The sequence below is a fragment of the Lissotriton helveticus genome, chromosome 11, assembly GCF_964261635.1.
Source record: "Lissotriton helveticus chromosome 11, aLisHel1.1, whole genome shotgun sequence".
Classification (NCBI taxonomy): domain Eukaryota; kingdom Metazoa; phylum Chordata; class Amphibia; order Caudata; family Salamandridae; genus Lissotriton; species Lissotriton helveticus.
The window spans coordinates 530419124-530429599 of record NC_136072.1 but is presented as its reverse complement, the minus strand read 5'-3'; the positions used below and the strand labels follow the sequence as shown (position 1 = coordinate 530429599).

General features: G+C 43.1%; 1 protein-coding gene across 3 annotated transcripts in view; it reads left to right on the top strand.

The window, feature by feature from the left end:
• The first annotated feature begins 571 nt into the window (after positions 1-571).
• Positions 572-10476, top strand: part of LOC144790632 (uncharacterized) — a 490677-nt gene continuing 480772 nt past the window's right edge. The window contains exon 1 of one of the 3 annotated variants that reach the window (XM_078665360.1): positions 572-823. The gene's annotated coding sequence lies outside the window, so the exon portion shown is untranslated. The remainder of the gene's footprint in view (positions 824-10476) is intronic. The other 2 variants (XM_078665362.1, XM_078665361.1) reach the window with 2 other exon arrangements.

Below are 10476 nucleotides of genomic sequence, written 5' to 3'. Positions count from 1 at the left end.
TGATGCTAAGAAAGTCCCTCGATATTAACCTCATGAAAGGAGATGGCACCCAAATGTGGACCACTGTTTTTTGCTTGCCCGGGCCTGTTGCTGATCCCACTCCGACCCTGGCAACATTTATTTATTTAAATCAGTTTTATATAGCGCACACTTTACCCAAAGGAGTCGGAGCGCTTTACAATAGAACCAAGTAAGTTACATCAGGAGATTTACACACTAACAAGTTACAAATACAATCAGGATAGTTGAAAAAAGTAAAAATAAAATAAGAGGTGGCACAATTAGGCTAATACAAGTATAGAATATGCACAACAAACGCAGTACCCGCTCAGTCTGCCACCCAAAAGCGCTTTGGGCCTCGTAAGGCTGGGGAAGGCGCTGTTCAAGCACATTAGTACATGAAGGTGCTTTTTGTATAGTTTATAAGCATCCTTTAACACTCTCACATATTTTTTACTTTGGATTGTTACAGTGCTGTAAAAACATAGGTTGCTGACTAAGCACACGCCCCTCCCGATTCGAAATCCCACAGCATGACTCAACATAGCATACAAGTTCCAGAAGCCCCTCCCACACGCTCCGCTCGCTTCCCTCCTTCTAGGTCTGACACACAGCAGGAGCTGAAGCCCATTACAGTCTCGCCTCTGTCCGCCGCTGTTTAATTTCATATTCCGTTAATTAAAGCTTTCAAACAGTCCCGCCAGGGTTTTGAATTCGCCCGTGAACTGTTGCTTCATTTGACGTCAGAGGCGGGCCCAGCTGTCCAGAGGCTGAGACCAGAGGTGGTAACTTTCGTGGACTGCAGACGTCACCTGGAGGAGAGGTACGGACTAGATTATATTCAGGAAGATGCGACGGGAGAGGCTGACAGTGGAGAGAGTGAGATCTGAGAAGAGAGAGTCAACTGAAAGATTCAAGGGCTGGAACAACTGAGAGGGAAGAGGATGTAGCCTTACAGCTAGAGCTGCCGACTTTAGAGCTTGGGAATCAGTTTCGAGTCTAGGTGTCAGCTCAGCATCCTGTGATTCTGGGCAAATCACCTAATCTCGCCGGGCCTCCCAAAACAAATAATGTGTCCTTGTGCAACGCAACTGGTGCTCAGCACTCCAATACCTTCGGAAGTTCGCGCTATAACAATCTGCAAAAAAACAAAAAAGGGAGGGGTGAAAGCGAAATCGAAACTGAGAAGTAGACAGAATAGTGGCGCCGAGGCGATGAAGAACAGGGAGAGATATGGAGATGAGAGTGAATGAATAGATATTCCGCAGTATCAAGTTGCTGCAAGTGGCGGAGTGTTTACATCTCCGAGGACAGGGTTTATTACGGAGTAGGATTAAAAAAGTGGTGTTATTTAAAAGAGGCGTAACTTTAGCCATTAAGGTAGTGGCTTAAACACAAAATCAGTTTCTGTGATTCCCATAGAGTGACACCCAAGTGGTATTTTGGTGCTTTTTGTTATTGCATTCCATACACGCCATCGTTTTGGAAGAGGATAGTGGGAGACTTTAAAAACATAATTACTTCTATTGAAGCAGAGACAAATTGAGGCGGGAGACTACCAACAGAAAACCATTTTTGGCTTCCAAATGAGTCTCCCACCTGAATCGGGTCTATTGGCTCGTATGCAATCCCGCTACATAATACACATTGACATTGGCATTGGAATTGTCCATGGTTTTTTGCTGTTTGAAAATAATGAGTAACAATGATTTTCTCATGAATAAATATTTTCTGAAAATGTTTCGATTCTGAAATTGTGAGACTGTGAATGAAACGTTGCTGAGGCCTGTGGAAGGGGTGGTGGTCCTACGAGTGTCTCTGTCACTCCCCTTATGCATTGCTGCCAAGGATTCAGATTGCTGCTATGTGTGACATTTTCATAATTCCAGTGCAATTATGAGTGACATTCAACGACTATGAGTGACACTTTCCTGCGAGCAATGTCAAGCAATGAAAAAGAGGGAAATACATAAATATCAGAAATTACACATTTTTGAGCAATGAGAAGCTCTAAAAACATCTTGAAACTGATTCAAGTCACGTGAAATGGAAGGTCACAAGTGCCCTGAGGCTTTTCAAACTCCAGTAGTGCAGTGAAGAAGCAGCCAGCATGATCACAAAGTCTGATTATTTTTTTAAGCCAGGTGTACTTTGCGTGCTGGGATTTATATCATGCCCATTCTGTAGGATAGGAAAAAGAGAAAATGACAAGTCCCAGAATGCAAAGTGTTTTGGGATAAAAAGTTACTCACAAAGTGTATTACAAGGCAGTGTCTCTTTACATAACGGCTGGACTGGTGATTTTTGATAATAGTCTAAACTGCAGTAGTTCACGAATCCTCAGCTCCAGTACTTGTGGGGTCACTTACCAGTCAGAAATGGTGTGGTGCTGTTAACGCGGGATTTCTAGTCTATTGTTTTAGATCTAGATCCCAACTCAGGTCGACTAAACCGTTGGTACCTGTCAAAGAGTAAAAGGCAATCCACTACTAGGTCAATCAGTGAAGGACTTACCCCACTCTAAAGAACCACTTACCACGAATAAGTTTTAAAAGTTTATTGTAAAGCCAAAGTTAACTGGAGATACAAACATCTCAAAATCAGGTTCAAAAGATATACGGGTATCAATACAAACATAAATTCTCTAAATGCTCTTAGTCGGCAAAATAATATTATCAAAACCAATTCAAAAGTCATAAGAGTTGCAAGAATAGCCACGAGCTGTAACTTGTGAGTCATTTACAGAAAGGAAGAAAATCCAGATTAGACTGTCCCTACACTAGACTAAGTGACATCCCTACTTAGCAGAATCTTTACCTAAAAAGGTGTCAGCCGTGGTGACTTCCAAAGAAGATCACACACTTCCCTTTGTCTTCGTTGTGAATCGAGGTCTCGCAGTTAACCTATCTGCCTACCCATCCGATCTCTTAGGTTTCTCAGACCATCTGCTCTAACTCCACCCAGGGGTGCTGTCCCTAATACAAAAACCACATTTACAATAGAAACGCCCCTTAGAGACGCCCCTCACGTGGTTTTGGTTCTGGCATTTTCCATGCTGATACTCCTCTGGACCCTTCGTTAGCGTTGACCTTGCTTCTCAGGCTCTTCTCCGGCAGGACGGTACCCCCCAGGAAATTCCTGAAGCCTCCTCCAGGCCTGTGCCTGGCTCTCCAAACAAAAGTCTATTCATCACTCGCTTGATTAGAACCTCCTCGCACCTGCAAACAGACACTTGTACTGTGGGCCTCAAATTCCGGCCTCTACCGTATCTTCTAAGTCGTAAACCCTTCGAGCAAGCTCCGCAATTTATGCTTAACATGACCTTCCTTTAACTAGCACATGCAGATCTAAAGAAATGACTTTATCTATTCAGGCCTATTAGAATTACATGAAACGGGCCTATGCACTCTGAAAACCTTTAGCTTATTTGTCTAAACAGTACACACAATGGTTATATGAAAACACTTCTATAAAACATATACTTCAGTTCCATGATCAATAATACTTTGAATTATAACAACATCAAAATCCATCTCATGTGAAAGTGTAACAGCATCTTTCGTTTTCTGTGAACTGCCATGTGGCCTACACATTTCTACGTTTAGCAGAATTACATTTTCCCCTACAACAGCCACATAACACGGAATTTCAACATCATTCTGACATCTCTACACTCTTCTACATTAGTTTTTCATACTGATATATGTATTCTTATTCTAGTTAAACACTCATGTATTCTTACTCTAAAATTTTGACACTCTTATGTGATCTATACTAAGCTGATATAACATGCTTGTAAATATGGTGCACTTCTACATTTTTCCTCAGTTTGCGCTCTCTCAATCCCCCCTTTGATGACTTTTAGTAGTCATCACCATTACAACACCATCCCTGAGGTTTGAACAGCATCAAACAGAACTTGTTGCAGTACTCCCTCGTTTCATCATCTCTAGAGCCCTCAGACTCCTGTACTGATTATCCTGCATCGCAGCCAATCTCCTCTCCTGCTCTCTCATGGATCTCTGCAACCTATTTGATCTATACCATTTGTACAGTCGCACCAATCCCCACAAAGTGATTACACAAATCACTATTATGATGATAGGTTTCAGTATGTACCAAATGAAACCCTTTCCTAGGTTGGCAAACCAACCTCCAACTTTACCCATTCCTTGACCTACTTTTTCCCACACGTTCACCTGTGTCAAATCCTCGATCTCATGATGAATTTCAGTAATGTTCCGTATGTACTTTTCTAGAGGTTTTGAATTGTCTGGAATGTAGGTACAACATTCCTGAACCTTCAAAGCCTTACAGACTCCTCCCTCTTTGGCTAACAGAACGTCTAAAGCAAGTCGGTTCTGAAGAACCATTGCCCTTATCGATTGCATCTCTCCCTCTACCAGCATTAATGATCTAGCAGTACTGGCGGACAGCCTATCTACAACTGTTGCCAACCTTCTAATCTTGACATCATTCAGTATTACTCCTAAAAGAGGAAATGTAGCACCAAATACGTCTCCAACTACCTCCTCATAGCTTACATCCCTTCTTCCTCTAGCTTGAGTTCCTCCCTCTATGATTTCTAAATCCTTAGCATGGTATATTTTGGGAAAGACAACTGCCAAATAACATGATCCATACCAATTATCCGGTAGTTTCACATATGCATTCCTTCCACAAACAAAATATACATTTGGGATTACCGTACCTGCATTTCCTTCAAGAAATCTTTTGAATAATATTCTAATTGGAAAGCATGTTCACAACTTACTTCTCCCACAAACACATTCTCGTAATAGGTTTCACCCCTATGTATACACAGTTTCCCCCTTTTCTCTCGATCTAATGCTATTGGACCATTACTACCCTTTCTTTTGTGTGACCTTTCTTCCTCGGTCCAGTCTGTTTTCCATTGACCTGAAGCTTTTAAGATCTTTTGTCTCCTATACCGATCATCCACCTGCCCTATAAACTTTTTCTCAATTTCCGACACTTTACAAGTCAAATTATTTCTTCGGGCATGTGAAGTATCCAACGTTTTCCAAGGAAGGAAACATTTCTGTAATCTATCTTCACTCTTATAATAATCCCACTTGTTCAAGTGCTTGTAGTTTGGCACTTCTGGTAACACAGCATCAAAGTTTGAGAAATAATACTCAAAACCATCACGTTCATAAAATATGCTCAGCAACAAACTACATGTGATTCCATAAGTCAATGGAAGATGATGATATCTAATACCTTCGTCTACAGAGGCTGGCAATTTCATACAGACATAACAATTCTTGGCTTCCATAGCATCGATATATTCATAAAGCAATTTAGCATATACATTTGATTTAAAGTTTCCCTGTGATTCATCCATATGTAACCTACGAGTCTCAGCTGCTAGTAGAGTTTTATCTTTCTCTGCATTGTCCCCCTTTGTACCAGCAGTAGTAGGTTTCTGTGTCGATACCATTTTTGCTTCCTTTGTTGCTTTCTCATCATTTTCATGTCCCACTACATATGATATAGTAACTACTAAAACTATAAGAAAAATCACTCCCACTAAAAGTGTGCCTACTATGCATTTTGTCCTACGGTTCGGGTTGCCAGCCTCCATGATCTCAAGACAGTGCAGTTCTGCTTTTCTTCACAACACAAAGTCTCTTTTCTTTGCTTCTTCAGTCTTTTCGAACCACACCTGGAAGCTGATAATCCCTTTTGAAAAATCAGTCTTTGAGTTCTATAGCAGCAGACAACCCTAGCCCTTCTCCATCCGCTAAAATGGAAATCCCTAAATTTCTTCTTCCACTTGGCGCTAGGTTATCTCTCAATTTGTTTACTTACAAAGTCTTTACAAAGTCTTTAGCAATCTGGAATTATACGTGTTCCGGCGACTCTAATCACACACTCTAATATTTCCAAACGAAGAAGGACCTCCTCAAGTATTGGCCTCCTTGAACAACAAATCGGAAATTCTATTCTGTTTAAAACCATGTCTCTTATCCCGCTCAGATAAGGAGGATAGGGAATAGTGAGTGTCAACAACCCTTCGACCTCCAATCCTGGTATCAGCAACGCTATTTCCACTGTTATGATGGGGTCAGTACTGGTCAAAGCCACTTCCCTCACCCTCCCGGATCTCTGTACACTGGACATCTGCAGCGAGGTAGGTCCACTCAGGAGTAGCGTATCTTCTGCAGGGCACTCGCACTCTCCTCGATCTTCTCGGACCTTCCTGTTCCTGTCCTTGTGCACCTTCTTCCAAATCCGAGTCTTCAGATATAGGAGCAAGAGTTCTCTCTGGAGTTGACTTCAAGCTCGGCCTCTTCTTTCTTTCAGACCAACTAGCCTCTCCACGCCTTGTCCTCCTATTTCTTGTCTTCACACTCGGTTCTTGATCACTCTGGTACTGATCTGTGTCTGAGCAGTATTCACAGCAACTTTCTCCTTCAGTGGCAACTTCAGTTTCACTGCCGTCCTGTCTTTCTTATTCTTCTGGATTATAAACCGACACTATAGGACCTATGGTAACGGGTACTTGAAGAGCATCTGGCAATCCATAAGACTCAACCCTCTCTGTTGCTGGCATCTTCTGCACCACAACTCTTCCGACTACACTCTGTACTGGACTATGTTGAGGTGTCCCTTCACCTTTGGTAGGTACCCAATTCGTTATAGGAAGTGACCTATTCCCATCTCTGTCAACCCTATCTTCCCTTGGGAGCTCAGTACTTTCCATCTCCCTATTGTCCGGAGGCGGTCTGTCTATCAACAACCTGTTTATTAAGCCATCCTCCGACTCGCTCTCATCATCCTCTTCTATGGGTCTCTTTTCTCCTGTAACCTCTCTCATTGGGTACAACTTATCCACTTCGATCGTCTGTACCCTCCATTTCTTGGCTTCCTCATCCCATTTGGCATCTTGCACTGCCCTTACTGATCGCCTTACCCTTTCCTGGCGTCTGTTCTGACTCCTGTCGTGCGCCGCCCTAATCCACGCATTAAGGGCCTCAAACTGTGTTGGTCTAGGCAAAGGTTTCAATGAGGACATAACTGCTTTCAGCTGATGTAACACTTCTAGTCTAAACGTTCCGTATTTTGGAAAAGTCAATTCCTCATTCCCCTCTGTAATCTTACTCCAAGTATCAAGTCACAGTATAGTATGCAACCCAACGTTCGTTGCCATATAGTGAGCTGGTGTACCCTCTGGCGGTGCCTCTTCCCCGTAATAAGATTCTCTTCTTTTTCTCTTTAAAATCCCTCTCAAACATTTAAAACACTTCATGTTCAAAATCCTCAAAATTTCTATTTTCTCCGCGTTCGTTCACTTCCTGATGACAATCCACCAATCTCAGCGCGGTTCTCGCTATCTGGCCTATCACAGCGCGGCTCTAGATGACGTCACACCAACCGCCCTATCACAGCGCGGCTTCACACCAACCGCCCTATCACAGCGCGGCTCTAGCTGACGTCACTCTCCCCCTTTGCAGCAGTTCCCCTCCTTTCTCCGCTCGTCTCCCGGTCATGCATGCGTCCCATTCATACTCTGAAAAATGATTACTTCCGACCAAGCGATCACTTTTCTTGACTGTACGCCCACAGTCTAACTGTAATTGTCACCTTAACTGACGAAATGTCTTTCCGTGTACGTCCAGACAATCGCCTTAACTGATAGGTTACTTGCACACGGTAACTTTCGACCCGCGTCCGTTACCCACACACTCACTCTTGCATTCCCCCTATCTCGGTCCTGTGGGCGATCAATGGTACCTCATGACCCCCTTTACTCTGGTCGACAATTACTCTGGGTGTTCGATACACCCGAACCACTTAAGCTCTTCCCCGAACTTAAGATTTTCACCAGTTCACCGGTTCACCCGTTTACCAGGTTGCCAGTTTACCAGTCTGCCAGGTTGCGCGCGCTCACAACCCTCTCTCAATCACACTACAGGCATTCAACTCCGCAAGACATTACAATACAGATACAATACAAAACACCGCAATCTGTCAACGCATGACCCTTGTTATACTCACTCACGTCCTGCTGCTTTTCTCTCGCACCGTCAGCACCTTCTTCGGCAAGCGATTCTTCCGCTGCTCATCTCTCGATCTCTAGGGGCCTTGGGGTAATCTTAACCTAGTCTAGATCACCTTCCTCAAGAAGGTAACCATCCTCACTCTGCTACCAACTGTTAACGCGGGATTTCTAGTCTATTGTTATAGATCTAGATCCCAACTCAGGTCGACTAAACCGTTGGTACCTGTCAAAGAGTAAAAGGCAATCCACTACTAGGTCAATCAGTGAAGGACTTACCCCACTCTAAAGAACCACTTACCACGAATAAGTTTTAAAAGTTTATTGTAAAGCCAAAGTTAACTGGAGATACAAACATCTCAAAATCAGGTTCAAAAGATATACGGGTATCAATACAAACATAAATTCTCTAAATGCTCTTTGTCGGCAAAAGAATATTATCAAAACCAATTCAAAAGTCATAAGAGTTGCAAGAATAGCCACGAGCTGTAACTTGTGAGTCATTTACAGAAAGGAAGAAAATCCAGATTAGACTGTCCCTACACTAGACTAAGTGACATCCCTACTTAGCAGAATCTTTACCTAAAAAGGTGTCAGCCGTGGTGACTTCCAAAGAAGATCACACACTTCCCTTTGTCTTCGTTGTGAATCGAGGTCTCGCAGTTAACCTATCTGCCTACCCATCCGCTCTCTTAGGTTCCTCAGACCAACTGCTCTAACTCCACCCAGGGGTGCTGTCCCTAATACAAAAACCACATTTACAATAGAAACGCCCCTTAGAGACGCCCCTCACGTGGTTTTGGTTCTGGCATTTTCCATGCTGATACTCCTCTGGACCCTTCGTTAGCGTTGACCTTGCTTCTCAGGCTCTTCTCCGGCAGGACGGTACCCCCTAGGAAATTCCTGAAGCCTCCTCCAGGCCTGTGCCTGGCTCTCCAAACAAAAGTCTATTCATCACTCGCTTGATTAGAACCTCCTCGCACCTGCAAACAGACACTTGTACTGTGGGCCTCAAATTCCGGCCTCTACCGTATCTTCTAAGTCGTAAACCCTTCGAGCAAGCTCCGCAATTTATGCTTAACATGACCTTCTTTTAACTAGCACATGCAGATCTAAAGAAATGACTTTATCTATTCAGGCCTATTAGAATTACATGAAACGGGCCTATGCACTCTGAAAACCTTTAGCTTATTTGTCTAAACAGTACACACAAAGGTTATATGAAAACACTTCTATAAAACATATACTTCAGTTCCATGATCAATAATACTTTGAATTATAACAACATCAAAATCCATCTCATGTGAAAGTGTAACAGCATCTTTCGTTTTCTGTGAACTGCCATGTGTCCTACACATTTCTACGTTTAGCAGAATTACATTTTCCCCTACAACAGCCACATAACACGGAATTTCAACATCATTCTGACATCTCTACACTCTTCTACATTAGTTTTTCACACTGATATATGTATTCTTATTCTAGTTAAACACTCATGTATTCTTACTCTAAAATTGTGACACTCTTATGTGATCTATACTAAGCTGATATAATGTGCTTGTAAATATGGTCCACTTCTACATTTTTCCTCAGTTTGCGCTCTCTCAGTGCTGCCTATGGTCTGTGCCAGTGCTTGCTGTGCGGCTGAGTGCTGGCTGGTTTTGCACCGAAGGCAGGGGCAAAGGCTGTTTCTCAGAAACTGAGCCAGGGCTGCCACAAGTGTTGTCCTACCTCAGTGAGTTCTCACTCTGTACATTGCTTGGAGCTCCCTTTTAGGGCCTTGATCAATGGGGATCTGCTGGTGTCACATGTCGTGCCTGTCACGCGTGCCGACCGGTCTAGGTGGGCTAACACAAAGTGTACTTCCAGTTAGGCTGGGGTCGCTCTGCACTGGCCAGAGGGCTCCATCCCACTCACTGCCTGCAGCAGGCGCCACAACAAAGAAAAAAACATTCTGTCGAATAGAACTTTGATCACGAAGGCACAAAGACATATATATTTAGAACCCCCTTAAAATAAAATGTTGTTTGCTTACCTTTGATATTAATCAATTTGTACAATATGTAAAGAAAGCACACCTGTGACAATAAGATGTATTCTTTCAAAGTGACCAGTAGATGGCTGTGTTTATTTACGTTAGGTATTGTAAGGAAAGGCCACTTTTTGCATGATAAGCCGCAAAGATTTGGGCTGATGTTGCTGGTTTTTTGACACTGGGAGTCCTTTGAGGCCTGCTAATCTGACCTCAGTGCCAGTGTTCTAACCCTTCACAAAATAAAGGTTGAATTGGCTATCCCCAAATGGCATAAGCTAACTTACTTATAAGTCCTTAATATCTAGTACCAAGGGTACTCGGGGTCTGTAAGTTAAAGTGTCCATGCAGGGCTGCAGCATTGAGTGTGCCACCCAGAGTGTGCCAAAGTACGACATGGCTCCCAGCCTGCCACTGA